This window comes from Macrobrachium rosenbergii, chromosome 19 (assembly GCF_040412425.1).
Source record: "Macrobrachium rosenbergii isolate ZJJX-2024 chromosome 19, ASM4041242v1, whole genome shotgun sequence".
Classification (NCBI taxonomy): domain Eukaryota; kingdom Metazoa; phylum Arthropoda; class Malacostraca; order Decapoda; family Palaemonidae; genus Macrobrachium; species Macrobrachium rosenbergii.
This window is the reverse complement of record NC_089759.1, coordinates 3,906,657-3,930,968: the sequence shown is the minus strand read 5'-3', so window position 1 is coordinate 3,930,968 and position 24,312 is coordinate 3,906,657. Positions and strand designations below refer to the sequence as shown.

General features: G+C 37.7%; 1 protein-coding gene across 3 annotated transcripts in view; it reads left to right on the top strand.

Moving 5' to 3' along the window:
* The window catches only part of LOC136848566 (secretin receptor-like), a 192,030-nt gene that overhangs the window by 12,875 nt on the left and 154,843 nt on the right, over nt 1–24,312 (top strand). The window lies entirely within an intron of this gene.

Sequence of the window (24,312 nt, the reverse complement as noted above, 5' to 3'; positions counted from 1 at the left end):
GACAGCCTGAATTTCGTGAAATCAGGTCAGTTCAGATCTAACATTCTTGAGGGAACCGAATCAAAATGAGTTCTGGGGAAAGTATGAAAGTACTGCTGGATTTACGAAAATAAAATTAAGTAAGAATTCTTTTTTAAGGGTATGAAGTTTCTCCATGAATAGCAAGCGTCCAGTGAGTGATAGGGGTAAGAATGTGACCCTTCACAACATGCCTTTCTCTCTCTCTCTCTCTCTCTCTCTCTCTCTCTCTCTCTCTCTCAAAGGATGACTTGTTATTCAAATATATATTTTTAAGATTTAAAGGTTCAAAAAATTATTCATATATTTCATTAAAGATAAGCACGAAGAAAATCTCTCTCTCTCTCTCTCTCTCTCTCTCTCTCTCTCTCTCTCTCTCTCTCTCTCTCTCTCTCTCTCTCTCTCTCAAAGGATGTTATTCAAATATATCTTCTTAAGATTTAAAGGTTCAAAAACTTATTCAAATTTCATTAAAGATAAGCATGAAGAAAATCTCTCTCTCTCTCTCTCTCTCTCTCTCTCTCTCTCTCTCTCTCTCTCTCTCTAGAAAAGGATGACTTGTTATTCAAATATATTTTTTTAAGATTTAAAGGTTCAAAACATTATTCATAGATTTCATTAAAGATAAGCACGAAGATATTCTCTCTCTCTCTCTCTCTCTCTCTCTCTCTCTCTCTCTCTCTCTCTCTCTCTCTCTCTCTAGGAAAGGATGATTTATTCAGATGTATCTTTTTAAGACTTAAAGGTTCAAAAACTTATTCAAATTTCATTAAAGATAAGCACGAAGAATCTCTCTCTCCCTCTCTCTCTCTCTCTCTCTCTCTCTCTCTAGAAAAGGATGACTTGTTATTCAAATATATTTTTTTAAGATTTAAAGGTTCAAAACATTATTCATATATTTCATTAAAGATAAGCACGAAGATATTCTCTCTCTCTCTCTCTCTCTCTCTCTCTCTCTCTCTCTCTCTCTCTCTCTCTCTCTCTAGAAAAGGATGATTTATTCAAATATATTTTTTAAGATTTAAAGGTTCAAAACTTATCCATATTTCATTAAAGATAAGCACGAAGAAAATCTCTCTCTCTCTCTCTCTCTCTCTCTCTCTCTCTCTCTCTCTCTCTCTCTCTCTCTCTCTCAGTTAACACCTGTCCTGATTCTCAACAGGCACAGCGATACTGCGATAAAAAGTAGCCAGAACTGAAATGATTTTACCGCAATTGCAGGGAAAAAAATTATCAGTCCAAATTATATTCCACTGTGAATGATCAAATGAATAGCTTTTATTGTGGAGTTGCAATTGTAAGGGTTCAGTTTTCACCCCTGTATGGAACTAGTGCCGTCAGTGCACCTCATGCGGTGCACTGTAGGCACTACTTAAGGTTCTCTGCAGCGTGCCTTCGGTCCCTAGCTGCAACGCCTTTCGTTCCTTTCACTGCACCTCCTTTCATATTCTCTTTCTTCCAGCTTACTTTCCACCCTCGCCTAACAAGTGATTCTGCAACTGCGAGGTTTTCCCCCTGTTACGCCTCTCAAACCTTTGACTGTTAATTTTCGTTTCAGCGCTGAATGACCTCATAGGTCCCAGTGCTTGGCCTTTGGCCTAAATTCTGTATTCAATTCAATTAATGTGAATATCATCTTAGGTTTACAAACGTGCAGACAAAAATCGCGTCGGTTATCAGCTAGACACCGCCACATTAGAAAGTATTGTCTACTGGGGGACATTGATGTTGAATATAGACATCTCAGGGCAAACCAATTTTCATAATAAAAAGAGTTAAAAGATACTTTAAATGAGGGGGAGGGGAGGGGGAATAGGAGAAGTAGTTGGAGGGGAAGGGACAGAGGAGGGACAAACACACACACACACACATCACGCACAGAAAGGCGGCCAAGGAAATTGTTATAATAGATGATTGCTCTTTCACTCAGAGATCATTTTAGAGATAATGTTGAATAGAGACATCTCTGGGCGAACCAATTTTCACAATAAAAAGAGTTAAAAGATAATTTAAATGACATTAATGATTGTTCTCTCATTCAGAGATCATTTCCTGTAGGCCAAGAGCGAGAACACGTGTGTTATCTTCATTATTACTTATTTTTGAGGAGTATCGGAAATAAGAGGCATGTATAAGTTGAGAGAGAGAGAGAGAGAGAGAGAGAGAGAGAGAGAGAGAGAGAGAGAGAGAGAGAGAGAGAGAGAGAGGTGTCGTGATAAGCTTTTCAAATTGCACTTCTTGGTTGTATATATAAATTGAAGATATAAGAATCATGTATAAGTTGAGAGAATGAGAGAGAGAGAGTCATGATAAACTTTTCAAATTGCACTTTTTGGTTGTATATAAATTGAAGAGATAAGAAACGTGTAATAGTTGAGAGAGAGAGAGAGAGAGAGAGAGAGAGAGAGAGAGAGAGAGAGAGAGAGAGAGAGAGAGGTGTCACGGTAAGCTTTTCAATGTGCACTTTTTGGTCGTATATAAATTGAAGAAATAAGAATCGTGTATAAGTTGAGAGAGAGAGAGAGAGAGAGAGAGAGAGAGAGAGAGAGAGAGAGAGAGAGAGAGAGAGAGAGAGAGGGGGAAGGGGTCAAGTTAAGGTTTTATAATTACACTTTGTATATAAATTGAAGATATAATTTACCAAAAGGTCTGGGATCTTCCTTCCTCCACATTGACAAGAAACAAAGAAAGCTGCATTATAGATAATACAGAGTCGTAAACCTATCTATGAAGTCTGTTTTATAAAAAAAAAATGAAAAGAGGAGACAGTGATGCATAACATACGCTGAATGGGTAATATGACAGGTTCTCGACATGTAGGCTTCCACCCCATCATCATCATCACCATCATCACCATCGATTTTCTAAGATATTGCCAAGGATCTTGGCTGTAATGAAGGTCCTTGTATGTAACCAGGGGCCCTTAGATGTAAAGGCCTTTGTATGCAACTAGGCCCTTGAATGTCACCAAGACCCTTGGATGTGACAGAGTCCCTTTCATGTAAGCTAGGCCCTTAAATGTAATCAAGGCTCCTGGATGCAACAAGGATTCTAGATGGAGAACCCTTGGATATAACCAAAGCCCTTATATGTAACTGATGACTGTGTATGTAACCAAGGACCTTAGATTTAATCAGTGCCCTTAGATGTAACTAAGGCCCTTGGATGTTACCAAGGCCCCTGAGTGTAACTAAGGCCCTTGGATGTAATGGAAACCCCAAGATAAAATCAAGGTTCCTAAATGTTGATAGAGCCTTTTGATGTAACCAAGGCCTTTGTGTGTAACGAAGGCCTTTGTAATCAATTCTCTCGGAATTAACAAACGCCCTTGGATGTAATCAAGATCCTTAGATAAAACCATGGCTCTTTGATGTGGAAAGACCTCGTGGATGTAACTAAAGCCATTGCATATGTAAATTATCCCCGCTTCTCGCGTACCAGTCGAGAAGGTTCCACAAAGGCGTATCTCAGAGGCCTCTTTCCCATCTCTATGACTTTCTTTTTGGAGGCAGAACAAGGGGTACGGCGACAATCAACGCCAAGTAAATAAGAGTTCATCGGGGCGTGAGGACGGAATGTAACGCTGTCAGATTTATATACGTCTTCAGGGAGACGCTGCTCACAGTCAGCCCTTTCGATCAGCTCGTGGGCGATTGAGAAAGAGGCTCTATCTTCCGGAAGACGTTCGTGGGTTTGATTACGAATTGTCTGATGCATTGCACGGAGGAAGGTGGAGAAGAATGATGGGAAATAGCGACCCCATAAAGAAAAGGGCAAAGCTGAAGACAAAATGAAGAAGCCAGTTGTCCCTCTTGTCACTAGACTTTTGTTTTTTATCTGTGTTGTTAAGGCAATCTAAGAACAAAAGAGTAATGAGGACAGAGTATGCACGAAGGGATGAAACAGCACGAGACGAAGAGAGGATCACTGAGGGTGAAATATTCAAATATTTAAGAACAGTGATATTAATACAGGTTCTCTTGAGTTGGAATTTAGTGAAAGACTGAAAAATGGCAATAAAAGATGAGGAGGCTGAATAAGACTTGGGAATCAAACTGAGAGAAATTGCTTAAGAAAATAAGATTAAAACAAAGTCTAGTATGATTTGTATCGTTACATGAAATGAATCTTGTGATCACAATGAAACTATATTTAAAGATTTTTCTAGTTTAAGAATAAAGCTTTTGCCGTCAGTACACCTCTCATGATGCACTGTAGGCATTAATTAAGGTTTTTTGCAGCGTCCATTCCTTAGGCCCTTAGCTGCAACCCCTTTCATTCCTTTTACTGTACCTCAGTTCATATTCTCTTTCCTCCATCTGACTTTCCACCCTCTTCTAACAATTGATTCATAGTGCAACTGCTTTGAGGTTTTCCTCCTGTTACACCTTTCATACACCTTTTTGCCGTCAATTTCAGTGCTGAATGACCTCATAGGTCCCAGCGCTTGGCACGTGGCCTAAATTCTATATCCAGCTCCAAGAAAGTAGGGGTCAGGTGACAGGATAAAGTGAGAAATTATACCATATGGCAAATTATGGATGTTTCCTATTTAGATGAAACAATGATGAAGAGGAAATGGAGATGGTTTGGACATGTCCGTCTCACAACCACTGGGAGAGTTGGAAGACCCAGACCTACTTGGATGAGAACTAAGAGTAGGGTGGCTGGAGATGAGTGGAGATTTGAGGAAGAGAAAGCTCAGGGTAGACAAAGGAGATGATGGTGATGATGATTGATAATACAGTCATAGGGTGGAGGAAAGACCATATAATGACAAGGAATAATATTATGCCAATGTTAAAGAAACCATTTTTTCCTATCTTGACTATACATTTTTTCTAGCCATGTAAAGCTTACAGAGTAGACAAATTTTTGTTATTCTCTTTTGCGTATTTCATCACGCTGTTGAAACTAACAACAAAAAGCTCTCTCTCTCTCTCTCTCTCTCTCTCTCTCTCTCTCTCTCTCTCTCTCTCTCTCTCTGTTTTTATACATTTTGTTTCTTTTATGGCCTTGGAAACTAACAACGAAAAATTCTCTCTCTTTCTCTCTCTCCCTGTGTTTTTATGTATTTTTTTTTCTTTTGTATGGCCTGGGTAGATTGGAACTGCTAAAAAAATAACCTATTCGTCTTCTTTCTAGCGTGGTAACGCCCCATATAATTTTTGAAAAGATGAAATGTCAACTCCCTTCAAAAAATACTTATTTTTAAAACTCTCGTAGATGAAAACTGTATCCAAGAGGTGTTCTGTAGCTTAGAAAAATTTAGATCTTTTCAATAATTCACAAAGAGGCTGGTGGAAGAGAAAATATGTAGCAGTTAGGGTCTTAAGGATATTGCTAAAATTTCCAAATACTTGGGTTTGTATGGCAAGGGTGATCTGTATTTACTTCAGCTATTGCCTATTGTCTTGAATTGTATTTATTTATGCGTCTGCTTCGATCCTAGACATCTCCAAGTCTTCTGGAAAAATGCAGATGTCTTCATTTTTGTCTTGGAAGTACACCGGCCTCTCGAAATGCTGGTTTCTTTAATTTTCCTTTTATAAGACTTTGGTATCTCACAATGCCTCAGGAAAGTTCTTGGTGTCTTTATTTTCTTCTACGATAGCTTCGGTACCTTAAATTTTTCTATAACAATTCTGTCTTTACCTTCGTGTTGGATAAGTACCTTGGATTCCTAGATGCTTCTATAAAACTTCTGGTGTGTTTACCACTTTGTTTCAAAAGTATCCTGGATTCCTAGATGCTTCTGTAAAAATTCTTGTGTGTTTACTTATGTGTTTCATAAGTACCCTGGATTCCTAGATGCTTCTATAAAAACTTCTGGTGTGTTTACTTCTTTGTTGGACGAGTGCCCTGAATTCCTAGGTTCTTCTATTAACGTTCTGGATAAGTGCACTGAATTCCTAGATGCTTCTATAAACGTTCTGGTGTGGTTACTTCTGTGTTGGATAAGTGCCCTGAATTCCTAGATGCTTCTATAAAACTTCTGGTGTGTTTACTTCTGTGTTGGATAAGTGCCCTGAATTCCTAGATGCTTCTATAAAACTTCTGGTGTGTTTACTTCTGTGTTGGATAAGTGCCCTGAATTCCTAGATGCTTCTATAAAACTTCTGGTGTGTTTACTTCTGTGTTGGATAAGTGCCCTGAATTCCTAGATGCTTCTACAAAGCTTCTAATGTTTACTTCTGTGTTGGATAAGTGCCCTGAATTCCTAGATGCTTCTACAAAGCTTCTAATGTTTACTTCTGTGTTGGATAAGTGCCCTGAATTCCTAGATGCTTCTACAAAGCTTCTGATGTGTTTACTTCTGTGCTGGATAAGTGCCCTGAATTCCTAGATGCTTCTATAAAACTTCTGGTGTGCTTACTACTGTGTTGGATAAGTGCCCTGAATTCTTAGATGCTTATGAAAAATTCTGGTGCGTTACTTCTTGCGTTTGATTTGTGAACTTGCCATCTCAGATACTGTACTTGACAAAAATCCTGGCTTCTGTATTTTTGTGTTTGATAAGTACAGTACCTAGATATCTCAAATGCTAAAGAAATCTTGAAGTTTCGACTTTCGTGTTTTTCATAGACAACTGGCTATCCGAAAATGTGTCTAGGAAAACCTTGGCGTATTTACCAGTGTCTTGACAAGTACATTGGTATTCCAAATGCTTCTGTAAAAAAAAGATTGCTATATTTCCTTTCTCTTAGAGCGTTGGCATGTCAAAAGCTTTAATAAAAATGTTGATGGGCTTACTGTAGATTTTGATAAACATTCAGACATCTTCAGTACTAGAAAAAAATAAAGGTTTCTTTATTCTCGTCCTCAACAAGTACCCATTTACTAGTTGAGGAGTACCCGTTTACTAGTTCCTCATGGGCATGTCCAAAGCTTTATAAAAATTTTAAGGGGCTTACTGTAGTTTTTGAGAAGCACCTTAGTACATCTAGAAAGCATGAAGGTTTCTTTATTTTAGTCCCCAACAAGTACCAATGTACGGGTTCCTCAAGGGGCAAATACCCGAGAAACTTAACGCTCTTAGAACCTTGCTGTAGAAATGAGTCAGGAAAATATACTTATTACTGGAGGACGCGATCCAGCTACTGTCAAAGCCTGCTGGGGGTTATTTCTCAGTGGCCTCGCTGCTGTTCACGTCGGATTAAAACCGCCCCCTACTCTCCCCAGGGAAATCTGGCCCCAGTCGAAGTTTCTTGTAGAGAAAAACTCGACTGGGATAGTATCTACCTAACCACTCGAGGGAGGGTCCTCCTACTTCGAGTTGCTAACTGTTATCTGTTACTTTGGTTTTGTAGTTGAATTGTTACAGCCAAACAGTCACACATTCTCACACACAAATGTATATATATATATATATATATATATATATATATATATATATATATATATATATATATATAATACAGTGTATGTATGTGTATATATACATATTTATATATGCATGTACCTATATATATATATATATATATATATATATATATATATATATATATATATATATATATATATATATATATATATATATATGTGTGTGTGTGTGTGTGTGTGTGTGTATGTATATATAGTTATTGGTGTGTAAGGGAGTGAAATGAAATTTAATGTTGCCTTTCTTCATTTAGGTATTTAAAAACTTTTTGCATCAAGGAGAGAGAGAGAGAGAGAGAGAGAGAGAGAGAGAGAGAGAGAGAGAGAGAGAGAGAGAGAGAGAGAGAAACTTATAGTGATAAAAGTGTCTGGAAGTTGTGGGAAATTGAGGGGGGGAGAGAGAGAGAGAGAGAGAAAGCTTATATTGATAAAAGTGTAAGGACGGTGGGAGGAGATTACCCAGTTAGAGACTGCTTCCCGTACCTTGCTTTCTTCGTCCAGTTGCATTAATTTGTGGGTCACTAATGCAACCACTTACCCGAACAGAATTAGGAATGATTTTAGGAATGATTTCTGAGCAATTTCTTATGAAACTCGATTTGCTTGAGAATTTTTTGCTTTGCGGTTTAATTGTTAGCAGAAAATTATTTTGGCGTTTGGTAAATTTTCTGATATTTTCGTATATGTTAGAAAAGTATTGTGGCAGTATTTTCGAGAAGTCCCCGTAGGGGGTAGTGCCACCAGTGCACCTCCTGTGGGGCAATATACATAAGGTTCTTTGCGGCGTCCCTTCGGCCCCTGGCTGCAACCCTTTTCATTCCTTTTACTGGACCTCTGTTCATTTTCTCTTCCTTCCATCTTATTTTCCACCCTCTCCTGACAATTGATTCATAGTGCAACTGCGAGGTTTTTCTACTGTTACGCCTTTGAAACCTTTTAGTTGTCTGTAAAAGAAAACTACTGTGCCGGCTTTGACTGTCCGTCCGCACTTTCTTCTGTCCGCACTTTTTCTGTCCGCCTTCAGATCTTGAAAACTGCTGAGGATAGAGGGCTACAAATTGATATGTGTTGATCATCCACCCTCCAATCATCACACATACCAAATTGCAGCCCTCTAGCCTCAGTAGTTTTTTATTTTGTTTAAGGCTAAAGTTAGCCATAAACGTGCCTCTGGCAACGATATATGATAGGCCACCACCGGGCCGTAGCTAAAGTTTCATGTTCCGCGGCTCATGCAGCATTATACCGAGACCACCGAAAGATAGATGCATTTTCGGTGGCCTTGATTATGCGCTGTGCAGAAAACTCGATTGCGCTGAAGAAACTTCGACGCATATTTTACTTGTTTACTTTCAATTTCCCTCATCACAGGTCCCAGCGCATGACCTTTGGCCTAAACGCTAGATTCTACCCTGAATTCGTAATGTTCATAATATTCGTCAATGGACCGGAGCGCATCTCGGGGATAAGCACGGAATTAACAAGAGCGCTCGTTCATAACGAATAAAACTCTGTAAAATGGAAGCGGGGGATAGGAAGGAGACATCGAAAGGAAATGGCCAATTTATTCGGCATATTTCAACTGGCCTGATGCTACTCTTCCAAAGTACGACGTGGCCACACATCTGTGGCAGCTGTTCATACGGACAAGAGAGAGAGAGAGAGAGAGAGAGAGAGAGAGAGAGAGAGAGAGCTGTCAGCGTGAATGGGAATGAGCTTCATTCAAGGTCTTTGTGCATCCGCTTGATTCGATCGTGTAAACGTCACTTCTAGTTTTCTGTAAAAGAAAACTGTTGCGCCGGCTTTTTCTGTCCGTCCTCATTTTTCTGCCCGCCCTCAGATCTTAAAAACTTCTGAGGCTAGAGGGCTGCAACTTGATATGTTGATCATCCACCCTCCAATCATCAAACATACCAAATTGCAGTCCTCTACCCTCAGCAGTTTTTATTTTATTTAAGGTTAAAATTAACCTTAATCGTACACACACACACACACACACACACACACACACATATATATATATATATATATATATATATATATATATATATATATATATATATATTCTCTCTCTCTCTCTCTCTCTCTCTCTCTCTCTCTCTCTCTCTCTCTCTCTCTCTCTCTCTCGCTTCTCTGTCTTGAAGATGGAGAATATATAGTAGCAATAAAAGTTCATTTCCTCAGAAACAACGCAATGGAGAGAGAGAGAAAAAGAGCGACTATTTTTCTCTTCATTTTCGTTTTTCTCTTTCTCTCACACCCCACATCTTGAAAATTAAGAATGTTATAATCAAAGTTCATTTCGCTTAAACGACGCAATGGAGAGAGAGTGAGAGAGAGAGAGAGAGGTAAAATCAGTCCTTTTGTCCCCTAATGACTCCTAATTCGTCATATACTTCGCCCACAAAGCCAATACTCTCTCTCTCTCTCTCTCTCTCTCTCTTTATATATATATATATATATATATATATATATATATATATATATATATATATATATATATATATATATATATCTCACTCTTCATTTTAGGCTTCAATATTCTTAACGTTTTTCCCCTTTCTGCCCCATCTCTCTCTCTCTCTCTCTCTCTCTCTCTCTCTCTCTCTCTCTCTCTCTCTCTCTCTCTTCTCTCTCGTCATTTTAGGCTTCAATCGTTTTTCTATTTTCTACCCATCTCTCTCTCTCTCTCTCTCTCTCTCTCTCTCTCTCTCTCTCTCTCTCTCTCTCTCTCTCTATATATATATATATATATATATATATATATATATATATATATATATATATATATATATATATATATATATATATATATATATTATATATCTTTAGGACGGAATCTTACATTTCGTTTATGGCCTACGCGGTCTCTCTCTCTCTCTCTCTCTCTCTCTCTCAAACGGCAAAGCTCTTCTTCTCCCCTCGTGTACTGCTAAAAAAAAAGCTCTCCAACGCTCTCAAACAATTCCCTCCCACTCGGCCGTTCGTTTCCTGTTTTCTACCCGTTCCAAACGGACCACTCTGAAATCATTTTCTCTCCCACTGTTTTGCTTTGGGGAAGGAATGATGATAATTCATGCGCATTTTGTGCTTTCTTTGTTCCCTTGTAGGGTTATTTGTTCAATGGAGTTTGTCCCTCGTAGGGGGATAGTGCCATCAGTACACCTAACGCAGTGGACTGTAGGCATTCCTTAAGGTTCTTTGTACTGTACCTCCGTTCATATTCTCTTTCTTCCATCTGACTTTCCACCCTCGCCTGACAATTGTTTCATAATGCAACTGCTTTGAGGTTTTCCTCCTGTTGCGCCTTTCAAACCTTTTACTATCAATTTCCGTTTCAGCGCTGATTGACCTCATTGGTCCCAGTGCTTGTCCTTTGGCCTAAATTCTATATTCAGTTCAGTGGCGTTTGAAACTGTGACTGATGGACGCAAAGTGTGAGGACGTATCAGTAACTATGATGGAAATACAGGTGATTTTTAGACTGAACTTTTGGGATGGAGCTCTTTGGTCTTAACTCTCTCTCTCTCTCTCTCTCTCTCTCTCTCTCTCTCTCTCTCTCTCTATATATATATATATATATATATATATATTATATATATATATGTACATACATACATACATACATACATACATACATACATACATATATGTATGTAAAAATTCATGTGTGTATTTTATTAGTTACCATGACGTTTTTGATATTAAAATATTTATATAAGTGGTAAAGTTGTCAGTAGATTCTCATATCTGTCTATCTATCGATCGATCCAATTTTCTTTATGTATCTAACTATCTATACACGTGTGTGTACTTGTATAGTATGTGTGGGTGTGTGTATGTGTAAGTATTAATGATGATTTTTGAGTTCAGTGTTTCTTTTTGGCAATTCCATTATAATTTCAAGATGCTTCACCCCTCCTAAGGGGTGGGGAGATAGTGACATCAGAGCACCTCTCACGGCGCACTGCAGGCATTTCTTTAGGTTCTTTACAGCGTCCCCTCGGCCCTTAGCTGCAAGTTCTTTCATTCATTTTACTGTACCTCCTTCCACATTCTATTCCATCTGACTTTCCACCTTCGCCTGACAATTGTTCCATAGTGCATCTGCGAGGTTTTACTCCTGTTAAAACTTCAAACTTTTTCTACTCTCGATGTCCCTTTCAGCGTTTCTACTCTCGATGTCCCTTTCAGCGTTTCTACTCTCGATGTCCCTTTCAGCGTTTCTACTCTCGATGTCCCTTTCAGCGCAGAATGACCTCATAGGTCCCAGCGCTTGGCTTTTGGCCTAAATTGTATATTCCAATTTCATTCCTATAGACGGGGTGTAGACGACGCTTAGGTAATATTTAAGAATTCTTTGCATACTGAATTCTTAAGACTCAAAAAGATTCGTTAAAACGTAGGTCTCGAAATTTAAGATGAATTTGGGAAGAATACTTAACCGTAGTGATAAAATGAGCTGAAATGAGTTGGGTATGAAGGTTATATCTGAGGCATAATGTTTAGTCTTAGTGAGATGTTATATAATCCCAGAAACATAACTTGAATTACATCTAGTAAGATCCCTAAGGGCCTTTTAGCTTCTTGTCCTTGGCACCAACAATGGAACACTTTTCCTGGCGAGAAAAATAATAGTTTCTGAAGAATACGACTCTAATTATTTCTAGTATTTTATATTATATATCTTTTTTTTTTTTTTTTTACTCTGTTCGCCAGCTAAGATAAAAGCTTGAGTCGCGTTTTTACATTCCATGCTCCCACTAACAAGATACATTTACAGTCGAGGAAGCAATGCATTACAACCCTAATGCAATTCAACTTGTATTTTGATATTTTGCCTACATTTTTATTTATTCATTAATTCTTTTAATTTATCTGTTGTTCTGATAACTTACCTCCTCTCTCTGTATTTCCCATTACCTTCTGTTACTTCTTTCGAATGAACACCATAATATTCTTTGGAAGCTTGAATTTCAAGTCAATGGCCCCTTTGGTGGGCTTGTTCCATATGAATAGGGTTCATCTTCTGAATAATAATAATAATAATAATAATAATAATAATAATAATAATAATAGTAATAATAATAATAATAATAATAATAATAATAATAAGACAATAGATTAAAAATATTCTTATATCTCAGGTCCCTCTCATGAGCGCGCTCCTATGAAACTGCTATTATTTTTCCAGTTTATTTATATATAGGTTTATAATCATTATTTAATTACTTATCATTCTATTTGTGAAGTGCACGTGGTTACCCCATTCTTCAGTATAGAGCTCTGAGAAGGTTTGTCGACAGAAAAACACCAATCTTTTTCACTTTCTGCTCTTTTCATGCCTTCTGGGTCTGGGCTAGATAGGGCCATTAGGTTTGCTCGTCTCATCGTCCCTTGCATTAAAATAAGAGGAATTTAGAGGCTTAATCATTTAAAAATAAGAAATAAGAATAAGGAGAAAACAATATTTTTCACTTGCTGCTCTTTTCTTGCCTTCGTCTGGGTCTGAGCTAGATAGGGACATTAGGTTTGTTCGTCTCATCATCCTCTGCATCAAAATAAGAAGAATTTGGAGATTTTAGGATTTAAAATAAACAAGTAAAAAATGCGCCGAAGTTTCTTCGGCGCAATCGAGTTTTCTGTACAGCCGCTACAGCTTACAATTAAGGCCACCGAAAGTAGATCTATCTTTCGGTGGTCTCTGTATAACGCTGTATGAGCCGCGGCCCATGAAACTTTAATCACTACCCGGTGGTGGCATATCCTATATCGTTGCCAGAAGCACGATTATGGCTAACTTTAACCTTAAATAAAATAAAAACCACTGAGGCTAGAGGGCTGCAATTTGCTATGTTTGATGATTGGAGGGTGGATGTAATGTAAGGATATAGCTAGAAATTCTGAATAAAGGGACAAAGAGAGAGAAACCTTTCAGTGACAGACATTGATAGATAGAGAGAGATTTTAAGAAATGAACAGAGAGAAAATAGAGAGACGAACAAAGAAAAACGAATAAGTTAGGAGTTTTGACTGTAATTTGATGACAAAGCTAGACCTAAATGCTTATTCGCCTTGTATCGAGGCCAACAAAAGGTGTGTTTTAAACGCCTGGGTTCAGTGATGTTTTGGAACATAAAGCAAAACACGAGGTGTGTCGTGGTTACGAAGCCATTATAACTGCTCTTAATCGAGTTCGTAATCACAAGGAATTCATAACAAAAACACATGGTTACCTTAGTAGGATAAATAGCCACCGGAAATTATAAGTTCCGGTGACGTCAAAGCGACCCCTTTTTGAAGGCGGTGCTTTTTCCAGAAGTCCACCAAATGGGCTGTATTTAGATTAGCCTAAACAATTAAGCATCTACAGGGCCGGACCAAAACCAAGATTCCGCCTACAGAGGGGTGGGACAAAAGCTTCCAAAATTCCTTATCAGGTCCAGTTGAGAAGCAGAGAAGAAGAGAGAGAAGAAAGGACAGCAGAGAGGGTAGCAGAGAAGCAGAGAGTGGGGTTGTAAGCCTCACTAATTGTGGGTTGATAGAAGAAGAAAGACTCACATTTGACATTCACTGTAACCTTGCACTTCAATTCATTTGTATACTACTGTAACTTTATTATTGTGTTTATGAAGTAAAGAAAACTACATTGTGTCTTCTTCAAGTCTCCTCTATCGGAAAATACGCTACTACATAACAAAACCAGAACGATAAACATCTCTGAAGAAAGTAATCTTCTTAACTTGACAACGAGTAGCAGAAAGAAGAATAAATAAATAAAGAAAAGACATCACAGATGATCTACATACCAATTTACAAGTCTCTAGCCTCAGTAGTTTTTAAGATCTGAGGGTGGATAGAAAAAAGTGCGGACAGAAAAAAGTGCGAACGGACAGACAAAACCGGCACAATAGTTTTCTTTCACAGAAAACTTAAAAAGGGAATAAGGACAAAAATTGAAAATTCCTGTCGTAATCTCATTTCGGAGAAATATAGGTCGATCGATGTCACCACCGCCATCCTAATCAAACGTTTTATTTTTCTCCACAAACGTTCGCTGGAAATATTGCCTGATCGTTTTCTTTACACGGCAAACATAATAAATTTCGCCAAAGATGCTTTGTGACTTATTTCCCAGCCGGAATTAAGTGGTCATTTAAGGCAAAAGGCAAGAGAGAGAAAAAAAAAAAGAAAAGAAAGGGCCACTCGTGTCCCCCGGAAGATTGATTACCTACGGAAACCAAAGATTTGTTCAGGGAGGGAGGGGCCCCTCCCTTGTTGACACACACACACACACACACACACGCACACACACACACACACACACACACACACACACACGTTTCCTTTTCCATGCAGCTGGGATATGTTTCTCTCTCTCTCTCTCTCTCTCTCTCTCTCTCTCTCTCTCTCTCTCTCTCTCTCTCTCTCTTTTCTCCTGATTCTCTTTTGTTGTTGGGTCTTAGATCAGATATTGAAGGATTTTTCTTTTTTATATTTGGGTATTCTCTGCTGTTAATTCTTTTTTTTAATGTCTGGGCATTCTTGTTATATGCGTATTCTACGCTGTTAAATTCTTTTTATTATTATTGTTTTGCAACTAAAGCCCTTATGAGTTCATTCGCATATTTTGATTTACAGCAATAATAATAATAATAATAATAATAATAATAATAATAATAATAATAATAATAATATTATGTGTTTCGGGAAAGTGGAGCAATCGAGAATTTGATTTCCTTTCAGATTAACAAAAAAAAAGAAGTTAGTCGACGAGTGAGTTCATGTATTTATTCAGCTGCAATTTTTGTAACCCTAAGCCATCGATTTAGACGTTATCAGTGTATTCATCTGTTGATATATATATATATATATATATATATATATATATATATATATATATATATATATATATATATACATACATACATACATATATATCTGCAATGCTTTCAAGCATAAAGAGATAAGGCCTCTTTCCCACGAGCCTATAAAACTTTCAATAGAGGAAGAAAAACTCCCAGAGGTACATAATATTGCTTGCACGGTAAAACCGCATTTTATGCTTGGAGGATTCCGAAGGCGAAAGCATTCTTAGGATAACCCTAAGGATTTTTTTTCCTTTACCTTATCCTTTCAAGGAATTGTAGAATGTTTGCTTGTAAGAATATTTATATTTTGGGGTATAGTTTTATTTTTTGGGATTTGATGAATATTGCATCGAGTAAATTGTAATTTTGTTCTCTCTCTCTCTCTCTCTCTCTCTCTCTCTCTCTCTCTCTCTCTCTCTCTCTCTCTCTCTCTATATATATATATATATATATATATATATATATATATTTATATATATATATATATATATATATATATATATATATATATATATATATATATATATATTTTTATTTATTTATTTGTGTGTGTGTAGAGAGAGAGAGAGAGAGAGAGAGAGAGAGAGAGAGAGAGAGAGAGAGAAGAGAGAGAGAGAGAGAGAGAGAGAGAGAGATTTTCCTCGTGCTTATCTTCAATGAAATACGTATAAGTTTTTGAAATTTTATTCTTATAAAAATTATATTTGAACGTCACAGATTATCGTTTTCTAGAGAGAGAGAGAGAGAGAGAGAGAGAGAGAGAGAGAGAGAGAGAGTATTCAGCCCTCTCCGGTGAGCTGTGCCGTAAATGTACCGTGTTATTTACATGTCTGCCTGTGACATGAATTACAAACATGATGTATTCCATTTCACATAAATTTAGGCGAGCGGTATTTTACGTGTAATTGAATATTTCTGTCTCATAGGAAGAATTTATATAGGAAGACCTTTCTATCAACTTCTAGCCTATGGGTTACCACAGGGGGTTAGTGGCGTCAGTGCATCTCACACGGTGCACTGTAGGCATTACTTAAGGTTCATTGCTGCGTCCTTTAGGCTCCTAGCTGCAACACTTTTCATTCCTTTTACTGTCCCTCCGTTTACATTCTCTTTCCTCCACCCTCTCTTAACAATTGTTTCATAGTGCAGCTGCGAAGTTTTCCTCCTGTTACACCTTTCAGACCTTCTTACTCTCAACTTCCATTTCAGCGCTGAATGACCACATAGGTCCCAGCGCTTGACCTCTGGACTGAATTCTTTATATTATTCCGAATGTTCCATATTGAAAACGTCAACATTCGGGGAAGCTAGATAAAGAATGGTAGTTAACGTGAGTGATTAGATTAGGAAAGCGTTAGGGGAAGCACCCTTTGACCAAAATGGGTTTTAAGGAGAAGGGATGGGGGTAGGGGTGATGGGGGTGGGATTGTCAGAGTCGAAATTGACCCCCTAGTGAGTCTTTCCCCATCTCATCAAAGGTAATTGACGGAGTTGGTTGAGATTCTGTCTTCCATGTTGGAATAAAAATGATAATGAAAACGCAGTCAGTTTTACCCTCAGGTTTACCTCTCTCTCTCTCTCTCTCTCTCTCTCTCTCTCTCTCTCTCTCTCTCTCTCTCACACACACACACACACACACCTTCCTGATACTTTATCACCCAAAGCTTTCTCTCTCTCTCTCTCTCTCTCTCTCTCTCTCTCTCTCTCTCTCTCTCTCTCTCTCTCTCTCTCTCTCACACCTTCCTGATACTTTATTACCCATGTCATTCAGCTTTTCAAAAGCGGGGATGCCGATGATATCTCTAATTACCGTCCCATTTCCTTGCTACCTATTCTATCGAAAGTACTTGAAAAAATTATTGCAAATCAGTTAACTGAATTTTTAGAGGAAAATAAACTAATCTCTTTAAGCCAACATGGATTCCGACCAAAATTGTCTACTGAAACAGCCCTTTTAAAATTATAGTTACAAGATTTATGAAAATATAGACAACAAAAAAGTTTTCTTACTTTTATTACTAGATTTATCTAAGGCTTTTGATAGCGTGAATCATGCCATATTATTGGAGAAATGTACGTTGGTGAATATTGATCAGAGCTGGTTTAAGAGCTACCTTGAGAATAGGTTTCAGTCCGTCAGGTTAAATGGTACTGTATCATCGAAGAAAAATATTCAATTCGGAGTACATAAGGGATCAATTCTCGGCCCTATACTTTTCATGGTATATGTTAATGATCTTGCGAGATCAATACCTGGCTGTTTTATAGTTCAATATGCTGATGACACGCAAATACTAATAGAAGGTGACAGTAAGGATATAGCCGACATGATTTGTAAGGCAGAAGACATTCTAAACAGAGCTAAAGACTACTTTTTGAGAAATGGTTTACTTCTAAATGAGAAAAAGACACAGTTTATCATTATTGGATCCAGGCAATATGTGTCAGATATTGGGGATGAGGTACGGATAAATTTTAATGGAAATATAATTAAGCCAATGACGACTGTGAAAAATTTAGGTGTTCATTTCGATCGGTACATGAACTTTGACTGTCACATAGCTGAAATAAAGTTTGGGGATGTACTGACAAATCACAGTTACAAAGAGTACAAAAGCTGCAGAACTTTGCAGCAAGAGTGGCTGCTGGCAACGTTAGAAAGTTTGAACATGTAACGCCACATTTAAAGGAATTGGAATGGTTGAAAATAAGAGACCAGTATACTCTTGACATGTGCACTATGGTATATAAAGCTTTGAATAATAAAATTCCAGATTGGTTATACAGTTTCCCACCAGTATCTTTATTCAGTAATGTCACTACACGCCAAAGGGATGATTTGTATGTTGCAAGACATAAAACTAGTATTGGCTCACGGCAAATCAGAATCCGAGGTCCAGTGTTGTATAATGAACAGCCACGTGAAATAAAAGAAGCTGGCTCTGTGTCTATTTTCAAGTCAAAACTAAGAAGTTTACTTTTAACAGAGTATTAATTGTTCTTTTAATTATTAGTACCTTGTTCTTAGATTTTAATCAGGCTTATTTTTATATCTTTTACTAACTGATACTACATTGTAGTTTTTAAATTCAGGTATCCTAATTCAAAATGGGTTCTGAGTCTGTATTGTTAAGACTTATTTATTGAAAATTTTAGTATTTTTATATACTTGTTTATTGATAATTTATGACTATTAGATTTCTATTTGAAGCTCATTTTACCTATGATTGTCTACTTTTACATAGTTTCAAATAGTTTCCTATGGTATTTATATTAATGCTATTTTACTGATTTTTATATTCTTAACCTATACCAAGTTTTATGTAAGATTTAAATTCAAATTGTTTTATACTGATATGGCTACTTATGTAGAATACCCAATGTACAATTGGAAATAAAGGATTATTATTATTATTATTACTCTCTCTCACCTTCCTGATACTTTATCACTGTAAGCCTCTCTCTCTCTCTCTCTCTCTCTCTCTCTCTCTCTCTCTCTCTCTCTCTCTCCTCTATGATACTTTTATCATTATGGGTCTCTCTCTCTCTCTCTCTCTCTCTCTCTCTCTCTCTCTCTCTCTCTCCTCCCTGATACTTTTATCATTATGGGTCTCTCTCTCTCTCTCTCTCTCTCTCTCTCTCTCTCTCTCTCTCTCTCTCTCTCTGATACTTTTATCATTATCGGTCTCTCTCTCTCTCTGATACTTTTATCATTGTGGGTCTCTCTCTCTCTCTCTCTCTCTCTCTCTCTCTCTCTCTCTCTCTCTCTCTCTCTCTCTCTGATACTTTTATCATTATGGGTCTCTCCCTCCTCTCTCTCTGACTTTTATCATTATGGGTCTCTCTATCATTCTCTCTCTCTCTCTCTCTCTCTCTCTCTCTCTCTCTCTCTCTCTCTCTCTCTCTTTGATACTTTTATCATTGTGGGTCTCTCTCTCTCTCTCTCTCTCTCTCTCTCTCTCTCTCTCTCTCTGATACTTTTATCATTGTGGGTCTCTCTCTCTCTCTCTCTCTCTCTCTCTCTCTCTCTCTCTCTCTCTCACACACACACACACACACACACCTTCCTGATACTTTATCACCCAAAGCTCTCTCTCTCTCTCTCTCTCTCTCTCTCTCTCTCTCTCTCTCTCTCTCTCTCCCTCTCTCTCTCTCTCTCCTCTATGATACTTTTATCATTATGGGTCTCTCTCTCTCTCTCTCTCTCTCTCTCTCTCTCTCTCTCTCTCTCTCTCTCTCTCTCTCTCTCTCTCCTTCCTGATACTTTTATCATTATGGGTCTCTCTCCCCCTCCTCTCTCTCTCTCTCTCTCTCTCTCTCTCTCTCTCTCTCTCTCTCTCTCTCTGATACTTTTATCATTATGGGTCTCTCTCTCTCTCTCTCTCTCTCTCTCTCTCTCTCTCTCTCTCTCTCTCTCTCTCTGATACTTTTATCATTATGGGTCTCTCTCTCTCTCTCTCTCTCTCTCTCTCTCTCTCTCTCTCTCTCTCTCTCTCTCTCTCTCTCTCTCCTCCCCAAAACACACATACACACCTTCCTGATACTCTTATCATTATGAGCCTGTGTTTCTGTCTGTCTGTCTGTCTGTCTCTCCCTCTCTTACTCTCTCTCCTTCCTGAATACTTTTATCACTGTAAGCATCTCTCTCTCTCTCTCTCTCTCTCTCTCTCTCTCTCTCTCTCTCTCTCTCTCTCTCTCTCAGTAGGCATTTCTGAAGGAATTTGCACCATCCCTTCCATCTCTAGCTGCACCTACTTTTTATCCTTTTACTTCGCCTTCATTCCAAATACTTTCTTCCATCATGCTGTCCATCCCCTCTAACTATTTATACAAATATGTAGGTGTCCTCCCGCTTCCACCTTTAGAGTCTTGTACTTCATCCTCTATTTTTTGTTTATTTTCTGGAACTATTTATTTTGGATTGACTGTCCAGATCTCATAAATCAAAGCCTCTCTCTCTCTCTCTCTCTCTCTCTCTCTCTCTCTCTCTCTCTCTCTCTCTCTCTCTCTCTCTCTTCACACACCACGCACACACATATACGTAATAATATATGTATATATTATATATATAAACATACAGTATATATATACATACACATACATGTATACACACACACACACACACACACACATATATATATATATATATATATATATATATATATATATATAATAATCATGAAGCTACAAATATCGCTTAATATCAAATCCACGCTACCTCGGGAATATCCTCGATGGGGAATTATCACCGAAGGGGAATTTATAAGTGATAAATGGACGGGTACTGCCGAGTCTCGATCCCACGACACAGACGCGAATCCAGTCGACGCTAACCACTGAGCTATTCCCCATCGGGGATATTCCCGAGGTAGCGTGGATTTGATATTAAGCGATATTTGTAGCTTCATGATCGTATATAAATCACGGTGTGACAAAAAAAATATATATATATATATATATATATATATATATATATATATATATATATATATATATATATATATATATATATATATATATACAAACATGTACTGTATATATACATACATAGATAGGTAGATAGATAGACAGATACGTCTGTGTATATGTTTGTTATGTTCATTCATTTACCATACGATTTCCCAGAAAGAATATCCATCTGTCAGCATACAATAAACAAAAGTTGAAAGATAAAAAAGGAAAAAAAGAAAAAAAGCAAAGCACCCAACCATAATAACTAAAACAGCAACCCTTAACAAGCGAGCGGTTGTTGTCGGTGAAGTAATGACAACCGCACAATAGAGGAGGAATCGATTTAACGTCCGGGATGAGTGAAACGTCTTCGTGTACGGATCTATCCGGACCTTTTGTGCTCCTTCCGGATATCGTAATCATCTCCCTTTTATTCGGAGACGGCAAAAAATGGCTCCTTAATTGATTGACGTTGTTTGGGTATACGTCTTTCATCATTGATCCGGCAGCAGCGATTCTTCCCCCGTGATGGTTTAGTAGAGTCGATGTTTGGTGTACAATGGCGTTCATAATGAGATTTGGTGTACAATGACGTGTAAAATGAGGTTTGGTATACATTGACGTGCATAATGAGATTTGGTGTACAATAACTTTTATAATGATGGTACGTGATGGTTTGGTCAAGTCGAGGTTTGGTGTACAATGACGTGTATAATGAGGTTTGGTGTACAATGACGTGTATAATGATGGTACATGATGGTTTGGTCAAGTCGAGATTTGGTGTACAATGATTTGTTTAATGAGGTTTGGTGTACAGTGACGTGTATTATGATGGTACGTGATGGTTTTAGTCAAGTCGAGGTTTGGTGTATAATGACGTGTATAATGAGGTTTGGTGTACAATGGCGTGTATAATGAGGTTTGGTGTACAATGACGTGTATAATGATGGTACGTGATGGTTTGGCCAAGTCGAGGCTTGATGTACAATGATTTGCATAATGAGGTTTGGTGTACAGTGACGTGTATTATGATAGTACGTGATGGTTTAGTCAAGTCGAGGTTTGGTGTATAATGACGTGTATAATGAGGTTTGGTGTACAATGGCGTGTATAATGAGGTTTGGTGTACAATGACGTGTATAATGATTGTATGTGATGGTTTGGTCAATTCGAAGTTTGGTGCACAATGACAGTTATTATATAATGAGGTTTGGTGTACAGTTACGCATATAATGATGGTACGTGATGGTTTAGTCAAGTCGAGGTTTGGTGTACAGTGACGTGTATAATGAGGTTTAGTGTACAATGACGTGTATAATGATGGTACGTGATGGTTTAGTCAATTCTAGGTTTGGTGTACAGTGGCGTGTATAATGATGGTATGTGATGGTTTAGTCAAGTCGAGGTTTGGTGTACAATGATGTGGATAATGATGGTATGTGATGGTTTATTCAAGTCGAGGTTTGGTGTACAATGACGTGCATAATGATGGTAGTGATGGTTCAGTCAAGTCGAGGTTTGGTGTACAATGACGTGGATAATGATGGTACGTGATGGTTTGGTCAAGTCGAGGTTTGGTGTACAATGACGTGGATAATGATGGTATGTGATGGTTCAGTCAAGTCGAGGTTTGGTGTACAATGACGTGTATAATGATGATGTGTGGTGGTTTGGTCCAGTATGTAACCAAACCTCGACTTGACTAAACCATCACGTACCATCATTATACACGTCATTGTACACCAAACCTCGACTTGACTAAACCATCACGTACCATCATTATACACGTCATTGTACACCAAATCTCGATGCGACTATACCATCACATACCATCATTTTACACGTCATTGTACCCCAAACCTCGACTTGACAAAGCCGTGATACCACGTACCATCATTATACACCTCATTGCACACCAAACCTTGACTTGACTAAACCATCACGTACCATCTTTATACACGTCATTGTACAACAAACCTCGACATGATGGTACGTGATGGTTTAGTCAATTCGAGGTTTGGTGTACAATGATGTGTATAATGATGGTACGTGATGGTTTAGTCAAGTCTGACTAAACCATCACGTACCATCTTTATACACGTCTTTGTACAACAAACCTCGACATGATGGTACGTGATGGTTAGTCAATTCGAGGTTTGGTGTACAATGACGTGTATAATGATGGCATGTGATGGTTTAGTCAAGTCGAAGTTTGGCGTACAATGACGTGTATAATGATGGTATGTGATGGTGTGGTCAAGTCGAGGTTTGGTGTACAATGACGTGTGTAATGATGGTATGTGATGGTGTGGTCAAGTCGAGGTTTGGTGTACAATGACGTGTATAATGATGGTACGTGATGGTTTGGTCAAGTCGAGGTTTGGTGTACAATGACTTGTATAATGATGGTACGTGATGATTTAGTCAAGTCATGGTTACGTGTATGATGATGGTATGAGTAATTTTACTTGAGTCGAGGTTACGTGTACAATGATGTGTATAATGATTGTACATGACGTTTTTCTTAAGGCTATGCGTGTAATGGCGTCTATAATGACGGCACTTGATGTCTTACTGAAGGTCATGTATGCAAAGGCGTGTATAATGATGGTATGTGAAGTTTTACTTAAGTGGAGGTTACGTGTATGATGATGGCTCTCTGTTAATAACTGATCTTTTTGTATTTCCCATCACCGTCTTTTACTTCTTTCAAATGATAAGCATAATGTTCTTTGGAAGCTTGAATTTCAAGCCAGTAGCTCTTGTGGGCTTGTTCCATATGAATAGGGTTCATCTCCTGAATAATAATAATAATAATAATAATAATAATAATAATAATAATAATAATAATAATAATAATAATATCCCATCAGTACATCTCACCCTTTACATTCCTTCTACATTTTATCAGCGTGTTCATTTTTTTATTTCCCGCATAGCACAATTATACATCTTATTCATTCGAAAGCTCAGGACACCAACCTTTTTGTTAACATAGCAGTTTCGCCTCATTTGAGACATCTTATTTCTCATGGTAAGTTGCAAAAATGGTTTCTTCGTCTGCATCAAATATCAGCTTACTAACAATAGATGCTAGATCAATACTATGACAAAGATACGATACAGGCATTGTTGCCATGATAAGTACAATCACAGCCAGCCATCTTAGGAATAGCCAGCTCTTCGGTTATATATTGTTTGTGTTTCGAGACACAGGAGTTCCAGGGAGGTTTTGTTGTATGCAAATTAGGTAGCTTTTTTTTTTAGGTTTGTTTATGGGAGCTGGTCGACTTTAAAAGACATGCTGTTAGTTAGTTTATATATATATATATATATATATATATATATATATATATATATATATATATATATATATATATATATATATATATATATATATATATATATATATATATATATATATATATATTATAATTCCCTCCAACGCGCCATGGCGCAGCAAAGGTTCGCTTTGGAATTCATCCACTCATTTCGGTTTCCATGGTTCTTCCTCTTACCTGGTCATTACATCCGAGAAAAGAGACTTCATATTTCTTGTAAGAAGCACTGGTCAAGACTACCAATAAGTCGC